The following is a 20866-nucleotide window of genomic DNA, read 5'->3' on the forward strand; positions in this document are numbered from 1 at the left end:
TTCACACTACAACTCCTCCCACAAATACCCCCGACAACAGAAACAGACCGGTTTTCTTATGGAGAAATCTGCTTGGCCTTAGTATAAGCGAAGTAAAAACTGCAGCTGATCGCATTGTACCATCTGAAGAACTGAACCGGTACGTCACATTAACTGCAACCACAACTGAACCACAAACGAGTCAGAGACTCATTGATTACTTCGTGGGGGTAAACGACTATAGCCACGAAAAATTCTGTCCAAAATATCTTTCTTCCAATATAGTCAAAAGAAAAAAAAACACGCATATCAGGTCAGCATCTACTGGCCATGATTCTATCACAGTACAAATGATGAGGCTAATTATTGACCCGCTACTCTCCATTACTCCTCAACCACAAGTATTTTCCTAAGGCCCGGAAACAGGCACTACTTAAGCCACTACCATAAGAGAACGTTGCCGCAGTACCTTTTGATTACCGAGTTATTTCCATTCTTCCTGCTTAGAATATGTAGCACACGACCAGATAACAAACTACCTACTCACAAACAACCTAGTACACAAGAACCAGTTAGGTTTCCGTAGACATCGCAGCACAACATCTGCCTTAATAAAGGCAGCAAATGATCTGAAGCTTGCAATGGATGCTCAAGAGGCAACCATCGTGTGATTCTTAGACTTCAGCAAAGCCTTTGACACTGTCGACTTCGGCATTTTACTTGCCAAACTTGGCAGCTTAAATTTCTCGTCAAGTGAGTGCAGTGATTTCGCTCATACGTGACGTATCGCCAGCAATGCGTCACGTCCGGCACTATAATGTCGCAATGGAGTCAGATAGTTCAAGCGTCTCCCAGGGTTCGGTATTAGGCCTGTACGTAAATGATATGTCATCAGTTTGTTCTACTGCAAATAGCATATGTACGCAGTTGTATTTAAGTACAAAACAAGAAATCTGAAGGCAGCTGTCGCGAATCTCTATACCGACCTGCGTGCTCTATCAAAATGGGTGTAGGATATAGAGTAAGCTCACCCCATCCAAACCTGAGCGGTACTAGCTGGTCATTCTCGGCACATTAGTCTGAAATATCGGGAATCTGTACCAGCTTAAACCCTAAATGGAACATATTTCAACTTCACTCCTTCAGAAAAGAGTCTAGGAGTAATAATTCATGAAAATTTAAATTCGACTGAGCACGTAACTGTAATGGGCAAGAAGGGATCAGCATCTCTCCATGCCCTACAAAAATGTAAGATCTTCCGTCTTGACCTGAAAATGGACCTTCTAAAACACTTCCAAAAATTGTTTACAGCAATGTTATCCTGCGCCTGTAACTGGCTATGAATGCCTGTGTTCGTTGTATCTATAATGTTCGAGTCTTTGATCATATTTCACCATTATATGCACAGCTATCTGGTTGCCTGCAGACCAGCGCAGAGATTTCCATACCCCTCTGTCTTCTTTATTGTGTTAGCAGTGAACACTGTTCCTCATATCTCTTCTCGACGGTAATGCTCTTGCCTTCAGCCGAGTTTTAATATCTCTTAAATTAATCTTCTTCTCTTGCCCTTAAGGCATAAAATTGTTATGCTTTTGAATGGGGCCTTCAACCTAATTTGCATGAAATGTTTTAAGATAAGGCCTTCTGCCTTTTGATTGAAACTCCTCTTATTGCTTAACATGTGACCTCGAGCCCAATTCCATTAAAATTAAATTGCTAAGGCCTTCAGACGATTAGACTGAAAATTTAGAAAATATTCGTGGGTGAAACCTCCACAAGAACCTTGTATTTCAATTTTGCTTAAGCCTTGTGTCTTGGATTTTGAATGTGGGCTTCAGCCGATCTAAAGTTAATCAAAGGAGGTCGATTAAAGTTTTGAGTGTTTCGCATCCTTGTTGTAATATTGTGTGCTGATAAACAAAGTCTGTTCGTTGAGTGTAACTGACAGGAACTCATTTTGGCCCCTTTCCACTGCCTAATCGGCTCTGTCCTGCTAGCCCAGGCATTTCAAACATGTTGCATGGGGGCTTAATTATATATTTAATGCAAATATTTTTAAATTTTTAGTAGCTGTCTGTCCGGTTACGCAGTCTCGTAAACGGTTGGCCCTGACTAGTATTAGTACGCAATCTGACTGCACAGAATAACAACAAAGAATGAAAGGAAATTTCCGTTAACACAATTAATTAATTAAGTCCCCAGCAACTATAAAACCTAGGAAACAACAAAACACAAGTGTAACTGTTCTGTGTGTGGAAGTGTGATTCAACGTAGACACCTGGCACGGTTCTTCCTCACTTCGACAAGATGCTTTAAACGCCATTCACTGAAGTAATTAAAAAAAATAAACAGAAATACTATAATTGCACATAGAAACCAGAAATACAGTCTAATACAAGAACACGAGCCAGATGCTTTGTTGACTGAACCTATGACCAATAGGCATTATTGTTTAAGACATTGAAATAATGAAAAAAAAAGGAATTTTTTACCTTCATATACACTCCTGGAAATTGAAATAAGAACACCGTGAATTCATTGTCCCAGGAAGGGGAAACTTTATTGACACATTCCTGGGGTCAGATACATCACGTGATCACACTGACAGAACCACAGGCACATAGACACAGGCAACAGAGCATGCACAATGTCGGCACTAGTACAGTGTATATCCACCTTTCGCAGAAATGCAGGCTGCTATTCTCCCATGGAGACGATCGTAGAGATGCTGGATGTAGTCCTGTGGAACGGCTTGCCATGCCATTTCCACCTGGCGCCTCAGTTGGACCAGCGTTCGTGCTGGACGTGCAGAACGCGTGAGACGACGCTTCATCCAGTCCCAAACATGCTCAATGGGGGACAGATCCGGAGATCTTGCTGGCCAGGGTAGTTGACTTACACCTTCTAGAGCACGTTGGGTGGCACGGGATACATGCGGACGTGCATTGTCCTGTTGGAACAGCAAGTTCCCTTGCCGGTCTAGGAATGGTAGAACGATGGGTTCGATGACGGTTTGGATGTACCGTGCACTATTCAGTGTCCCCTCGACGATCACCAGTGGTGTACGGCCAGTGTAGGAGATCGCTCCCCACACCATGATGCCGGGTGTTGGCCCTGTGTGCCTCGGTCGTATGCAGTCCTGATTGTGGCGCTCACCTGCACGGCGCCAAACACGCATACGACCATCATTGGCACCAAGGCAGAAGCGACTCTCATCGCTGAAGACGACACGTCTCCTTTCGTCCCTCCATTCACGCCTGTCGCGACACCACTGGAGGCGGGCTGCACGATGTTGGGGCGTGAGCGGAAGACGGCCTAACGGTGTGCGGGACCGTAGCCCAGCTTCATGGAGACGGTTACGAATGGTTCTCGCCGATACCCCAGGAGCATCAGTGTCTCTAATTTGCTGGGAAGTGGCGGTGCGGTCCCCTACGGCACTGCGTAGGATCCTACGGTCTTGGCGTGCATCCGTGCGTCGCTGCGGTCCGGTCCCAGGTCGACGGGCACGTGCACCTTCCGCCGACCACTGGCGACAACATCGATGTACTGTGGAGACCTCACGCCCCACGTGTTGAGCAATTCGGCGGTACTTCCACCCGGCCTCCCGCATGCCCACTATACGCCCTCGCTCAAAGTCCGTCAACTGCACATACGGTTCACGTCCACGCTGTCGCGGCATGCTACCAGTGTTAAAGACTGCGATGGAGCTCCGTATGCCACGGCAAACTGGCTGACACTGACGGTGGCGGTGCACAAATGCTGCGCAGCTAGCGCCATTCGACGGCCAACACCGCGGTTCCTGGTGTGTCCGCTGTGCCGTGCGTGTGATCATTGTTTGTACAGCCCTCTCGCAGTGTCCGGAGCAAGTATGGTGGGTCTGACACACCGGTGTCAATGTGTTCTTTTTTCCATTTCCAGGATTGTATATTGACGAAAAGGTACACTCTGATCATTACAGCATCCCCAATCCAACAACATCTGGTGTCTAGCCCATCAAAACAATACTACAAGTTCTGAACAAGCACTCACTACCGCAACTTCTCAACTACGACTCGCTACTGCAACACCTCAACAAGCACTGCCTGCTGCTACTTCTCAACAAGCACTGCCAGTGGAGGCGGCGGAATAATACTCTTTGGCGCAATCTCTGGCGCTGTGGCTCAGTGTAGCCACCTTTCAATGTGTGGGACCACCACCGACGCCGACTCCGTCCTAGTTCCAGCGTCCAGGATACCAATGACTAGTTACAACAGTTGTGGGCCAGGTTCTCTCAGGAGAGGATACAAGGGCCTTATGGCACCCTTCCCAATCGAATCAGTGCATGCATCCAGTGCAGAGACCTTGCGACGTCATACTGATAAATGGGCTGATACTACCAAGGTCTTTGTCAGTTTGTCTCGATTTTGTAATCACTGAAATAACATGACGTACACTCTCAACCCGTGACGTTACATTTCATTTTCTTCCTTCCCCCTTTCTAGGTGCCTCACTACTTTTGCCAGGTAACGTATTTTGTCGACATTTAACTGGATAATACAGCAATTTTTGCTGAGAGGTAACTGTGGAATCTGCGAAAAAGCCCGACATTGCAACTAATGACAGCGGCTAAGTCGTCAATGTATTAACATTAGCGGCAGTAGTCCTATCTCACATCCAACGAGCACACCAGACATTATCTCTGGGTCTCTAGATGTATCTCGTCTCCTTCCTGCATAATGACCTGCCTCCTGCCTGCGAAGAAATTTTCATCCAGTCAAACAAACTTGTCTTGAAATCCCATAGGGACGTATTTTCAGGCCGTCGATATCCTAATACATCAACAGCTTTTCAGTAGTCTAGAGTCACCGAATTAACCTGGTTTTTTTCTATCCAAGACACAAGCAGATATCGCGTGTGAAGAGCATGTTTTCTGAACCCAAGTTGATTACGAGGAAAGAGGATTTTTTTTTTTTTTTTAGTTCCAGGTAGTTCAGGTGTTCTAGGAGTCAAGTAGAAACAGATGTGATCGATGTGGGCTATGCGTTATGTGGATCAGTTCCTACCTTTGCGGTATCGGCCGCTATCCAGCTGGCCGCACTTTCAAACACACGCTCCGCCAGTTATGCCGCCGCGTTTCCAACAGCCGCCACCACGACACGAGGCCGCTGCCACGAACGATTACGCCGCTGCAAAGTGAGACGCAAGCATCTCCTCTCCGGAGCTCCAGCGGCGGGTCTGATTAGTTCGAAAATTCATGCAGTGACCCCATTTTGTGTGTTTGCCAGTTGAATAACATTTACAGACTCGACACATTCTGTGTGACATTATGCTGGAGAGTGGCTAATTTCTAAATCTGCGGGACATGTATCTCCGCCCGAACAGGCCATGAAAGCCTAACGGGACCGACCGGCCGCCGAGTCATCCTCAACCCACAGGTGTCACTGGATGCGGATATGGAGGGGCATGTGGTCAGCGTACCACTCTCCGGGCCGTACGTCCGTTTATGAGACCGGAGCCGCTACTTCTCAATCAAGTAGCTCCTCAGTTTGACTCACGAGGGCTGAGTGCAGCCCGCTTGCCAACAGCGCTCGGCAGACCGGATGGTCACCCATCCAAGTGCTAGCCCAGCCCGACAGCGCTTAACTTTGGTGATCTGACGGGAACCGGTGTTACTGCTGTGGCAAGGCCGTTGGATCGGTATATGCATACGTTTCAACATTCAAAGCTACTGTTAGGAATTGACGCTGCAGCTACAGCAACAGAGTTATGTATTATTTTTACAACGTGATATTAGATGTAGAATAAATCGACATCTGAAATCCGGGTTCATGAACGGCATCTGTTCCTCGCTACTATATCCGGTAAAGAATCACACAGCGTGCAAGAAAGTCATAACAGACTGGCTACGAGGGAAAGAAAACGGAACAAGGAGCTTTGGACACCAGAGTAGGACAATTTTTTTTCTTTCTATTGAATTCCTTTTTGTGTGTGTACGTATATTAGGTTGAAATACATAGCTGAAATATTTACGTGAGATATTAAAGGAATAGTGGCAAACCAGGGAGAGCAACATCAAAGTGCTGAGCAGCGTTTAACATCTCTCTTCAGTTTCGGAGTCAACAAATAGCAGAAATGCTGTCTGCAGTTTCTTGCGTCACTCAGGCGCAAGCAGTCCAGCAGCAAAAGGCGCCAGAGGCTGAAGAAGGGATTCAACTGCCGCCTCCGCTCTTTCGTGAGTTCGATGAGACGAAGGAAACATGGAAATAATACATAACGTAGCTGCATCGACATTTTGATGCGTACAAAATCACAGGTAATGCACGTCGTGCATTTCTCATAACACGTGTAGGAGTGTATAGCTACCGCCTCCTAGGGAAATTGTTTCCCCTCAGTGAGCCCCCAATCCAGTCCTAAGATACCAGAAGTGCAAGATTTGACGAACTGTTTGAGAGTCAAATACACGTTGCAGCTGCACAGTACAATTTTTTCCTCACGCAACATAAAAAAAGGGTCAAATGGCTCTGAGCACTATAGGACTTAACATCTGAGGTCATCAGTCCCCTAGAACTTAGAACTACTTAAACCTAACTAACCTAATGACATCACACACATCCATGCCCGAAGCAGGATTCGGACCTGCGACCGTTGCAGTCGCTCGGTTCCGGACTGAGCGCCTAGAACCGCTCGGCCACCCTGGTCGGCTCACGAAACATCGTTGTGATCAGTCCTATAAAGAACAGATTGCAGAACTGCAGGGCAAGACTAAAGACTGTATATTCAATTTTGTCTGTGGCGCAACTTATGGGATGAAATGCTTCGCGATATTATTTTTCAGGATCCATCAGATTAGATTAGAGATTGAAGGCCGAAATTCTAAGGCATTATAATCCCAGCCTCGGTGAAGTGCTTAAAGTTATCGATGAATGCGAAGTTCAAAATTTAACAGAGCAAGATTTCCGTCTACCAATTATCGCTTCACTTGAGACAAACTACTTGTGCCACAGCCACAGAGCTGGCCACAACATTCGCAAGTCAGCACCGCGTAAACAAGGCCGGACACGCTACATAAAGCATTGACTAATTACACTGCCCCAGCTACACGCAGAGCAAAGTCACGTGTGAAATGCTGTGTCACCCATGATCGGAAGAACTTCTTCAGACGAACTGAAAGCAGTTTTTATTGTCGCATAGGATATACATAACCGCTCTGCTGCAAAAGATGTGAAAGCCCTCCTCTGTTTAACACGGTCATAAAGCAAAGCAGGAAAGGTTGGAAATCAATGTCATGTTCAGATTCTGCACCTCCTCCTGCTCAAAAATTTGACAGACGAAGATGCAGGAGAGGCACACACATGTGTTTAATGCGAATATCACACACTTCAACAAGGCTCTCCCACTCTCAAAAGTCGGGAAAGTGCAGTAGTGCAGCAGGCCGTTGTGGCCGAGCGGTTCTAGGCGCTTCAGTTCGGAACAGCGCTGCAGCTACGGTCGCAGGTTCGAATCCTGCCTCGGGCATGGATGTGTGTGATGTCCTTTAGGTTAGTTAGGTTTAAGTAGTTCTAAGTCTAGGGGACTGATGACCTCCGATGTTAAGTCCCATAGTGCTCAGAGCCATTTTTTTGCAGTAGTGCACAGATGGCAACAGAGAACTGTTTTTACAATACGGAAAACGCATCGAAAACTGTGGACTACATTGTAAATCTGTAACCAGTCAGAGCTTTTCAACTAGATACTGGATCTTCTGTCACGTTGCTTAACCTAGATACACATGAAAAAATTGACCAATCGCCTTTGCAAATTTATGTCTGCATCTCAGCGCCTAAGTGCTTGAAACACGACCCTTACCTGTAAAATACAAAAACACGACTAAGGAAGTCCCTTTAAGTGTCGTCTGGTCATACACGAGGGCAGATACATTCGGCATGGATGCGTTTGATTAGACGATGTGCATACCATTGACGCAAAAGTTTCCCATGCCGTAATTCAACAACTCTGTGACCCATAGTCGTCATTCGTAAGCCAAATGGGAACATTCGTCTTTGTGCGGATTTCAGATGCACGGTAAATTCAGTCACTGGTTCCTAACCACTCCCATATATAGGGGTAATTTTGTATCACCTAAAAGGAGGACATTTCTTCTCAAAAACTGATGTTGCAGTAGCCTGTCTTCGATAACCACTGCACGAAGAGAAGAAAATTTTCATTGTGAATACTTATATTGGCTTGTTTGAATATCCGCGCTTACTATTCGGAAGTGCATCCTCGCCTGCGTTGTTTCAAAAATTTCTCGAAAAGGTAACGTCCAAGATGCCTTCTTCTCTTAGTTAGCTTGACGACACAATCGATTCCAGACAAACACCAGAACAACATCTTAAAAATTTGGACTGTATCTTTCAAGTTTTACCTAAGATGGGCTCAAATGTAACTTGGAGAAACTGAAACTTCTCCTCTGAATGTAAAGAAAGACTGTGCTGGTAAACTTCTGCGTTATTTGATACTGAAACAGCTGAGTAAAACTGAACATACTCAGACAGTTTTCTCTTCACTTATTCTGATCATTTCTAAGCTGACACGAGCCGGCTGGTGTGGCCGTGCTGTTCTAGGCGCTTCAATCTGGGACCGCGTGACCACTATGGTCGCAGGTTCGAATCCTGCCTCGGGCATGGATGTGTGTGATGTCCTTAGGTTAGTTAGGTTCAATTAGCTCCAAGTTCTAGGCGACTGATGACCTCAGAAGTTAAGTTGCATAGTGCTCAGAGCCATTTGAATTTTTGAAACTGACACACAATATTTTAGTGCAACGCAATCTGATTTTTAATAATCCCTACAAAATAACAGCCCTGACTAACATTAACCTATCCTTCATGAATCACTTACCTCACCAATATCTTCGTTACTCGAACTACTGCAATACAGTGAACGCCAATACTGCCACCTAAATAAAAGATCCTAACTACTGAAGGCACTACATATTGACAGGCACAGTTAGCAAATGAAATATTTTGATAGAGAACAAACGATGTATCTACCTTAATAGTGTTCAAAAGTCGTAATATATATATAAATTTGTGACATCCAGTTTGACAAATTTCCTTTTTCTGACGGACACACGTCCAGATCGTCCGCTCACATTAACATCTCAAAACTCTGGCATCTCTTTCCCCACATTCACCACTGATGACGGCTCACCTCCAACTGTCCAACGCTACACGCTCTGTTCATATCCAACTGCCCAACACTACACTAACGAATAATCCAACAATGAGTCCAACAAGGCACAGACTGCACACAGCGCAGTCAGCGATTTTCATACAGAGCGCTGCGTGGCGTCACCAACATGAAAACCTGAACAGCCTACTTACAAAATGTTCTGTTTTCAAAACAACGATTGAACACTAGGGATTCATGATGGACGCCAGTGGTGCTCGTCATTCGATGAAATATTTGCGAGCAATTCAAGAATTGCCATCTTGTAAGAATTTATGTGACCTGCAAGCTGTTCTATTAAACTGTAGTTTAAGAAGCCATGGCTGCAAAATACTAACACGAATTCCTTACAGACGAATGGAAAAACTGGTGGAAGCCGACCTCGGGGAAGATCAGTTTGGATTCCGTAGAAATGTTGGAACACGTGATGCAATACTGACCCTACGACTTTTCTTAGAAAATAATTAAGGAAAGGAAAACCTAGGTTTCTATCATTTGTAGATTTAGAGAAAGCTTTTGACAATGTTGACTGGAATACTCTCTTTCAAATTCTGAAGGTGGCAGGGGTAAAATAAATGGAGCGAAAGGCTATTTACAGTTTGTACAGAAACCAGGCGTCAGTTAGAAGAGTCGATGGGCACGAAAAGGAAGCAGTGGTTGGGAAGGGAGTGAGACAGGGTTGTAGCCTATCCCCGATGTTATTCAATCTGTATATTGAGCAAGCAGTAAAGGAAACAAAAGAAAAATTCGGAGTTGGAATTAAAATCCATGGAGAAGAAAAAAGAAACTTTGAGGTTCGCCGATGACATTGTAATGTTGTCAGAGACAGCAAAGGAACTGGAAGAGCAGCTGAAAGAAATGGACCATGTTTTGAAAGGAGGATATAAGATGAACATCAACGGAAGCAAAATGAGAATAATGGAATGTAGTCGAACTAAATCGGGTGATGCTGAGGGAATTAGATTAGGAAACGAGACGCTTAAAGTAGTAGATGAGTTTTGCTATTTGGGGAGCAAAATAACTGATGATGGTCGAAGTAGAGAGGATATAAAATGTCGACTGGAAATGACAAGGAATGCGTTTCTGACGAAGAGAAACTTGTTAACATCGAGTATAGATTTGAGTGTCAGGAAGTCGTTTCTGAACGTATTTGTATGGAGTGTAGCCATGTATGGAAGTGAAACATGGACGATAAATAGTTTAGACAAGAAGAGAATAGAAGCTTTTGAAATGTGGTGCTACAGAAGAATGCTGAAGATTAGATGGGTAGATCACATAGCTAATGAGGAGGTATTGAATAGAATTGGGGAGTATAGGAGTTAGTGGTACAACTTGACTAGGAGAAGGGATCGGTTGGTAGGGCATGTTCTAAGGCATCAAGGGATCACCAATTTAGTATTGGAGGGCACCTTGGAGGGTAAAAATCGTTGAGGGAGGCCAAGAGAGGAATATACTAAACAGATTCAGAAGGATGTAGGTTGCAGTAGATACTGGGAGATAAAGAACCTTGCACAGGATGAACCGCCTCAGATGTAAAATGTTCCATTCCATTGGACAAAAGGCTTTGGCCAAGCTTTCGAAAGACTGAAAAATGCATTGCTTAATCAACCTTGCTTATGCACTACGCTCCGCTCAAACCACTTGTGTTTGCAGTCCATGCCTCGTCCCATAGCATTGCGTTGGATTTATTCCACAAAACTGGCAAAAGAGAACGTCTCATTGCATTTGCTTTCAAAACTTTGATCGGTGCTCAGATTAATTATAGTCAGCTGAGGAAGGAAGTCCTGGTTATAATATGTGGTGTAACCAAATTTCATCATTACCTGTATGGCAGAAAACTTTCTTGATTACGGACCGTAAGACTTTCACTGCAGTATTTCATCCGTCGACACAAATTCCCGACCGCACGGTGCAAAAGTTTTAACGATGGTCTCTGTTACTGTTCTGTATCGCCCGATGGCGCAACACGCAAACGGCGACACATTGCCTCCTTTACCTGTCGCGACATATGCAGCATTCGACGCATCGGAAGCTTCTTGTTTACTTATGGATTCTTCTGATTCGCAAGCACTGCAATCTTTTCCTTTTAATTCAAGGCTGATGGCATAAGTCACGAGGCATGACCAATCACTACGACTGCTAAAATGTTACACTCGCAAAGGTTAGCCACACTCTCAGAAATGTACTCTCGATCCCTTAGTGCTAAGATACTTTGTGCAACACAACAGTTTATCTCTTTTGAATGATGGGATTCTGCTTCGCACGCCTAACAAACAGACAAGAGTGTTAATCCCGCCTCATTCCAGCAGCAGGTGTTAATTCTTCTACATGGAAGTCACTGGGGAACAGATCGCACTAAGCACGTGGTGCGCAAACATTGAAAGTGACTTGGATTAGATAGGCAAATAGAATGTTTGATGGCACAATGTCGCGCTTGCACGGACGGTCATACCACTCCACACCAGGAAATTTTCTCCTGCAGACCTGCTGATACTCCATGGCAACGCGCAGTGGTTAGACACTGGACTCGCATTCGGGAGGACGACGGTTCAATCCCGCGTCCGGCCATCCTGATTTAGGTTTTCCGTGATTTCCCTCAATCACTCCAGGCAAATGCCGGGATGGTTCCTCTGAAAGGGCACGGCCGACTTCCTTCCCCATCCTTCCCTAATCCGATGAGAGCGATGACCTCGCTGTCTGGTCTCCTTCCCCAAACAACCCAACCCCAACTCCATGGCAACGCCTACACGTAGTCTTTGCTGGCCGCTTTTGGTTAGTCATCGTCGATGGTTACAGCAAATACCCTTTTGTTATCCCAACCCATTCGGCGAATGCTGCCAGCACTATCAAGGGGTTCCCTTCTGTATGTGCTCTCGAATGCTTGCCACAATCAATTATTTCTGACGCTGGAACTCCTTTCCCTTTCACAGTTTAGCTAACACAATGGAAGACAGCATGTCAGAACAGCACTATTTTCGTCACAGCCTAACGGCGAGACAGAACGTTGCGTTTCGAAAGTTCAAGTCGCAAAAGTCAAAACTACGAGCTTCACAATCACGTGAAGATGCCTTGCTGACGTTTCTGAGTTCATACTGTACTTTTCGTGCTCCTGACATTTTTCCGGCAGAATATCCGCATGGAAGACGACATCGGACCTTGCAGCATTGCTTCGTCCTTACCTCTCTGCTCCAGCTACAGACAGCACTCGAAGCGAAATTTAGCTACGGTTGAAACTCTCCCGTCCCCTCTGTATGTCTTTTGTTACGCAACCTTCCCTTCTACAATAACCTATGAAACCTTCCCTCAGGATTTCTATCTCTTGCTTAATAATAACAAATGAAATCTTCCCCTTGAAATTAATTGTTTTTGTCAATAATAATAGGTGCAATCTTTGCATACAAATTTAAATGCTGCTTATTAAAAGTGATTGGCTGATTATTTCGACGAAACATAGAATGTGTCGTCGTCGTGGCCCTCAGTCGTTATCTGCAATAACCCAAAACTGTTTCTTACCTTTTTTACTCTTACTGGTTCGCTATTACGTTGATGGTTTCTGGGATGGATTATAATCAGTAATGCAATATCGCTGGCAAAAATTAATTATATTCTGAATGAAATGATTTTACAAACGTTCAAATGGGACTTACATTTTACAGTAACCTTACAACTAGCATTGCGCAAACATACCTTCAGTCGTCTTGAGTTTCTCAAAAAAATAATTCAATAATATTAGTTCCTCTTATGATAATAGTTAGCTGATGTCTCTGTACATCCGTTTATAATCTCTTGGCTGGCCGTTGTGGCTGAGCGGTTCTAGGTACTTCAGTCTGGAACCGCGCGACCGCTACGGTCGCAGGTTCGAATCCTGGCTCGGGTGTGGATGTGTGTGATGTCGTTATGTTAGTTAGGTTTAAGTAGTTCTAAGTACTAGGGGACTGATGACTTCAGATGTTGAGTCCCATAGTGCTCAGAGCCATTTGAACCTTATAATCTCTTGTAAATCATAGGTCGTGGCTGGCAGGCACACCGCTCCTCTCAACCTCTCGCTTCAGACCTGCTACCGACTCGCTTCACTTCTCGCTTAACACTGACTTCCTACAAACGCTAAAGTGCTGTCTCTCCCGCCAACAGTGCTTTCTGGTGCAGACAATCCCTTCTACCATAACAAAATGTATCAATGCGCGGTCTTTCCGGCTCTTTTCTGAAGATGTATCCATACGTGGTCTCTCCTTCCCTTTTTAACATTATATCAATGTGCGGTCTCTCCCGCCAACAATACTTTCGTGCAGACATTCCCTGCTACCACAATTATTTCTAAAATGACAAATATTAATTATTCCTACTTAACCCTATTAAGAAAATAAAAACAACTTATGCTTATCCATTACGGATATTTTAGAACCGTGACTGTATATTAAATGTAAATAAGTTATACACAACTGCAACCAGTCACTTTTTTCCCATAATAACGCTTTATTACATGAACCGGTTTTCGAACCCTTTCAGGTTCATCTTCAGATGATTTCGGGAGGATCCGGGAAGTTACATCATTACTGGTAGTAGCATAATGCTGGGTGCTGGTTCCATGGCAGAAAGATGGGTCACACTTTAATGTATCGCCATGACTATAGCTTATCTCTCGATTTGGATGTAAATTTATTTTTTACTTACTGCGACAGTATAGGCAGCTTTTTTCGTATCTGTCTGCCTCCATTTTGATGTCCAGAAGACTTTCACACGAACTATATTAGTTTACACTTTGACAGTGACACTTTACCAGCATCCAGCATGCGCTTTACAACTGTTGCTTGTAACAAAGATCTTGACAGAGAGATATGGCATTAGCCTACTTTGTACAGATATGTAATTTGATGTTCTTTACTTGTGTTAAAGTCGATATAAGGGCAAGTGTTTTTTTTTTTATCAGAATGGCGATAACATGAGAGCACTAGATAAAATAATAATAAATTACTACAAGAACAAATTTCAGGTGATCTGATATGTTATTTCTACTTGTATGTTACAGGCAGTTTCTTTTTTTAATAGCAATTATCATGTTTGGCGTTAATATGAATCCCAAGGAATCAATAATACAGAGTTATTGTATCTGCGCCGGCCGCGGTGGCCGAGCGGTTCTAGGCGCTTCTGTCCGGAACCGCGGGACTGCTACGGTCGCAGGTTCGAATCCTGCCTCGGGCATGGATGTGTGTGATGTCCTTAGGTTAGGTTAGGTTTAAGTAGTTCTAAGTTCTAGGGGACTGATGACCACAGATGTTAAGTCCCATAGTGCTCAGAGCCATTTATTGTATCTGCAGTGAGGTGCAACTGTCTGTATGACTAGGACCTGTATATTTAATTTAATAACAACTCTTCAGATGAACTGTTGGCTTATTTCTGTTGTTACGTTAACGTGATCTGGAGTATTATCAAGAGCAGATTCTGTTTATTTTAGCTAAAGAAAAGGAAGTAGGGTACAGTACACTTGTTCGCCCACTGCTTGAATACTGCTCAGCAGTGTGGGATCCGTACAAGATTGGGTTGATAGAAGAGATAGAGAAGATCCAACGGAGAGCAGCGCGCTTCGTTACAGGATCATTTAGTAACCGCGAAAGCGTCACGGAGATGATAGATAAACTCGAGTGGAAGACTCTGCAGGAGAGACGCTCAGTAGCTCGGTACGGGCTTTTGATGAAGTTTCGAGAATATACCTTCACCGAAGAGTCAAGCAGTATATTGCTCCCTCCTCCGTATATTTCGCGAAGAGACCATGAGGATAAAATCAGAGAGATTAGAGCCCACACAGAAGCATACCGACAATCCTTCTTTCCACGATCAATACGAGACTGGAATAGAAGGGAGAACCGATAGAGGTACTCTGGGTACCCTCCGCCACACACCGTCAGGTGGCTTGCGGAGTATGGATGTAGATGTAGATCGTTTAGTAATCGCGAAAGCATTACGGAGATGATAGATAAACTCCAGTGGAAGACTCTGCAAGAGAGACGCTCAGTCGCTCGGTACGGGCTTTTGTTGAAGTTTCGAGAACGTACCTTCAGGAGTCATGCAGTATATTGCTCCCTCCTCCGTATATTTCGCGAAGAGACCATGAGGATAAAATCAGAGAGATTAGAGCCCACACAGAAGCATACCGACAATCCTTCTTTCCACGATCAATACGAGACTGGAATAGAAGGGAGAACCGATAGAGGTACTCAGGGTACCCTCCGCCACACACCGTCAGGTGGCTTGCGGAGTATGGATGTAGATGTAGATGTAGATCGTTTAGTAATCGCGAAAGCATTACGGAGATGATAGATAAACTCCAGTGGAAGACTCTGCAAGAGAGACGCTCAGTCGCTCGGTACGGGCTTTTGTTGAAGTTTCGAGAACGTACCTTCAGGAGTCATGCAGTATATTGCTGCCTCCTACGTATATCTCGCGAAGAGACCATGAGGATAAAATCAGAGAGATTAGAGCCCACGCAGAGGAATACCGACAATCTTTCTTTCCACGAACAATACGAGACTGCAATAGAAGGGGGAACCGATAGAGGTACTCAAAGTACCCTCCGCCACACACCGTCAGATGGCTTGCGGAGTATGGACGTAGATGTAGATGTAGATCAACATTGGAGAACAAACATAGTGTCGTGGGATGAACTTGATCAGCCAAACTGATCACACAAACCTTGACTTTAATGCGACCTTTCAGAGTAACCATATCGCCCATGCAATATCACAAATGTGCGCCGCGCTTCACTCTTAGGACGTAAACTCGACCATAAGTTGCAAACAACCGGCTACACACCGACCAAATGACATTCTTCCATTCTTTGGCATCACGTTTTCCTGTTACGGGCATTTGCATCAATGATGAGTCGTCTTGACAAGGCTCACGAGTGCTACATTGAGTTCTGCTGTGACTTTTGCAGCTTCCGTCCTCTCTTTTTCGCCAAAATTCTCTTCATTGGCCGTCCGTCACGATCACACGCCTCACACTGCCGTTTGCGTTGTGATCTTGCGGATGATGTTTTTCCGCTTTCCCTGTAAGCAGTATAAATCTTCGATATGATGCCTCTTGAAATACTAAACATTTCAGTTACCTTGTTTACGGAAGCACTACGCATACCAACAACAGCAATCTTCCCACCTTCGAATTCGCTCAACTACTACAAAAATGGTTCAAATGGCTCTGGGCACTATGAGTCTTAACATCTGAGGTCATCAGTCCCCTAGAACTTAGAACTACTTAAACCTAACTAACCTAAGGACATCACACACATCCATGCCGAATGCAGGATTCGAACCTGCGACCGTAGCGGTCGCGCGGTTCCAGACTGAAGCGCCTAGAACAGCTCGGTTCAAACGGCCGGCCAACTACTACATAATGGACTCACAACTATACACAACATTGTTCTTACCAAGACTGAAACTTGCAAAGTAACGAGGACATTATACAGATGTGGCAGGGTGTTTACAGTGTCGATAACAAGGATGATAAATATGTTTCCCTTAACACATTTCTCATGCTTTTTGAGAGTTGCTTTCAAAATGGCTCTGAGCACTATGGGACTTAACTGCTGTGGTCATCAGTCCCCTAGAACTTAGAACTACTTAAACCTAACTAATCTAAGGACATCACACACACCCATACCCGAGGCAGGATTCGAACCTGCGACCGTAGCGGTCACGCGGCTCCAGACTGTAGCTCCTAGAACCGCACGGCCACTTTGGCCGGCGAGAGTTGCTTTCCATTAAAACGTTCTAAACGGGTTACTAGCAGGCATAGGCAGCCCTGGTGGCTAACTAGTGGGATAAGAATATCATGTAGAACAACGCGGGAGTTATATCAAAATGTTATAAGTAGTCACAATCAAGCTGCAGTAGCCCATTGCAAACACTATTGTAAGGTGCTTAAAAATGTTATTAGTAAAGCGAAGAGAGTGTGGCATGCAAATAGAATATCTAATTCCCAGGATAAAATTAAAATCATATGGTCACGGGTGAAGGAAGTGTCTGGTCAACAGCACAATGTCGACGATAAAAGTCAGTTCGTAGTAAAAATATTTCTGTTGCTGATAAATCAGATATATGTACAGTATTTAACAATCATTTTCTGAGCATTACTGGTGCGTTAAATAAATGTTTAGTTTCTCCGTGGAATTATACAACTTTCTTATCAAATGCCTTTCCGAGATTGTTACCTGAAATACTCCTCTGTGAAGCAGACAAATGGGAGATTGAGTGAATAATTAAATCATTGAAGACTAAGGACTCTCATGGATATGATGGAGTGCCTAGCAGAATGTTGAAGTACTGTGTTGCACATGTTAGGCTTGTATTTAGCCATCTTTGTAATTTTTCCTTTAGGAATGGCCAGTTTCCTGAACGGTGAAGGTACTCAGTAGTAAAGCCGTTTTATAAGTAGGGAGAAATGGATACTGTAGACAATTTCAGACCTATTTCTATGCCATCAGCATTTCCTAAAGTTATTGAAAAATCTGTGTGTGTAAGGATAATTGATCATTTTATAGCCGGACGGAGTGGCCGAGCGGTTCTAGGCGCTACAGTCTGGAACCGCGCGACCGCTACCGGCGCAGGTTAGAATCCTGCCTCGGGCATGGATGTGTGTGATGTCTTTAGGTTAGTTAGGTTTAAGTAGTTCTAAGTTATAGGGGACTGATGACCTCAGAAGTTAAGTCCCATAGTGCTCAGAGCCATTTGAACCATTTGATCATTTTACATCACACGATTTGCTATCAAAATGTACAGTTCGGCTTTAGAAGTCCTTTAGCAACTGAAAATGCTGTATTCTCTTTCCTGAGTGAGTTACTGGATGGGTTAAACAAAAGTTTTCGAAAGCTAGGCATATTTTTTCGTTTAACTAAGGCATTTGATTGTGTTGAGCACAAAATATTCCTCCAGAAGTTGGACCATTACGGAATACGGGGAGTAACTCACAATTGGTTCACCTCTTACTTTAGCAACAGATGGCAAAAGGTCATTATTCACAGAGTTGAGAATGGCTGTGATGTGGTGTCTGAGTGGGATACAGTCAAGTGGGTGATGTTCCAGGGATCGACGTTTGGGTCATTCCTGTTCCTTATTTACATAAATGATATGCCCTCTAGCATTAAGGGTAACTCTAAAATATTTCTGTTTGCTGACGGCACCAGCTTGGTAGTAAGGGACGTTGTGTGCAATATTGGCTCGGTTTCAAATAGTGCAGTTCATGCCCTACGTTCATGGCTTGTAGAAAATAAACTAACGCTAAATCATAGTAAGATTCAGTTTTTACAGTTTCTGACATACACTCCTGGAAATTGAAATAAGAACACCGTGAATTCATTGTCCCAGGAAGGGGAAACTTTATTGACACATTCCTGGGGTCAGATACATCACATGATCACACTGACAGAACCACAGGCACATAGACACAGGCAACAGAGCATGCACAATGTCGGCACTAGTACAGTGTATATCCACCTTTCGCAGAAATGCAGGCTGCTATTCTCCCATGGAGACGATCGTAGAGATGCTGGATGTAGTCCTGTGGAACGGCTTGCCATGCCATTTCCACCTGGCGCCTCAGTTGGACCAGCGTTCGTGCTGGACGTGCAGACCGCGTGAGACGACGCTTCATCCAGTCCCAAACATGCTCAATGGGGGACAGATCCGGAGATCTTGCTGGCCAGGGTAGTTGACTTACACCTTCTAGAGCACGTTGGGTGGCACGGGATACATGCGGACGTGCATTGTCCTGTTGGAACAGCAAGTTCCCTTGCCGGTCTAGGAATGGTAAAACGATGGGTTCGATGACGGTTTGGATGTACCGTGCACTATTCAGTGTCCCCTCGACGATCACCAGTGGTGTACGGCCAGTGTAGGAGATCGCTCCCCACACCATGATGCCGGGTGTTGGCCCTGTGTGCCTCGGTCGTATGCAGTCCTGATTGTAGCGCTCACCTGCACGGCGCCAAACACGCATACGACCATCATTGGCACCAAGGCAGAAGCGACTCTCATCGCTGAAGACGACACGTCTCCATTCGTCCCTCCATTCACGCCTGTCGCGACACCACTGGAGGCGGGCTGCACGATGTTGGGGCGTGGGCGGAAGACGGCCTAACGGTGTGCGGGACCGTAGCCCAGCTTCATGGAGACGGTTGCGAATAGTCCTCGCCGATACCCCAGGAGCAACAGTGTCCCTAATTTGCTGGGAAGTGGCGGTGCGGTCCCCTACGGCACTGCGTAGGATCCTACGGTCTTGGCGTGCATCCGTGCGTCGCTGCGGTCCGGTCCCAGGTCGACGGGCACGTGCACCTTCCGCCGACCACTGGCGACAACATCGATCTACTGTGGAGACCTCACGCCCCACGTGTTGAGCAATTCGGCGGTACGTCCACCCGGCCTCCCGCATGCCCACTATACGCCCTCGCTCAAAGTCCGTAAACTGCACATACGGTTCACGTCCACGCTGTCGCGGCATGCTACCAATGTTAAAGACTGCGATGGAGCTCCGTATGCCACGGCAAACTCGCTGACACTGACGGCGGCGGTGCACAAATGCTGCGCAGCTAGCGCCATTCGACGGCCAACACCGCGGTTCCTGGTGTGTCCGCTGTGCCGTGCGTGTGATCATTGCTTGTACAGCCCTCTCGCAGTGTCCGGAGCAAGTATGGTGGGTCTGACACACCGGTGTCAATGTGTTCTTTTTTCCATTTCCAGGAGTGTACAATTCAACAAAACCTGACTTTTAATTTCACACAATGGGCATATGATTAGTGAAACTGAACAGTTCGGATTTCTAGGTGTTCAGATAGATAGTAAACTGTCGTGGAAAGTCCAAGTTCAGGATATTGTTCAAAGACCTAATTCTGCCATTTACACTATTCGAGCGGAATCTGAAGTGACTGATAGTTCGACACGAAAATTGCTTACTTTGCTTATTTTCATACGCTTATGTCGTATGGTACGAGGGCTATCCACAAAGTACATTACGTTTTGGAATTAAAAATAAATAAAGTATTGGAAATTTTTTTTATTATATACAGATGAAAGCCACACTTAAATACTACTTTTCTACATAGTTGCCACTTAAATTAAGGCACTTATCGTAGCGATGGACGAGCTTGGAAATTCCTTCGTCGTAAAATTCGGCCGCCTGCGCCTTCAACCACGTGGTTACCTCTTCTTGAAGCTGTGCGTCGTCATCAAAACGCTGCATAGCCAACCACTTCTTCATTGCTGGGAATAAGTGGAAGTCGCTCGGTGTCAGGTCGGGACTGTACGGCGGATGAGGAAACAACTCCCACTTAAAAGATTCGAGAACTTCACGAGTGGCATTTGCCGTGTGGGCCCGGGCGTTGTCGTGAATCAGCAAGATCTTTGAGCCCAACTTTCCCCTGCGCTTGTTTTGTATTGCTCTTCTGAGGTTGTGCAGAGTTTGGCAATACCTTTGAGAGTTTATTGTAGTGCCTCTTTCCAGGAAATCCACAAAAATCACACCTTTTCTGTCTGTCTGGTTGAAGGCGCAGGCGGCCGAATTTTACAACGAAGGAATTTACAAGCTCTTCCATCGCTACGATAAGTGCCTTAATTTAAATGGCAACTATGTAGAAAAGTAGTATTTAAGTGTGGCTTTCATCAGTATATAATAAAAAAAAATTCCAACACTTTATTTATTTTAAATTCCAAAACGT

General features: G+C 45.0%; 1 pseudogene; it reads right to left on the reverse strand.

The window, feature by feature from the left end:
• Positions 1 to 5534: 5534 nt before the first annotated feature.
• LOC124799550 lies at positions 5535 to 5652 on the reverse strand (annotated as a pseudogene).
• Positions 5653 to 20866: the final 15214 nt, after the last annotated feature.

This window comes from Schistocerca piceifrons, chromosome 5, assembly GCF_021461385.2.
Source record: "Schistocerca piceifrons isolate TAMUIC-IGC-003096 chromosome 5, iqSchPice1.1, whole genome shotgun sequence".
In the NCBI taxonomy this organism is placed as follows: Eukaryota; Metazoa; Arthropoda; class Insecta; order Orthoptera; family Acrididae; genus Schistocerca; species Schistocerca piceifrons.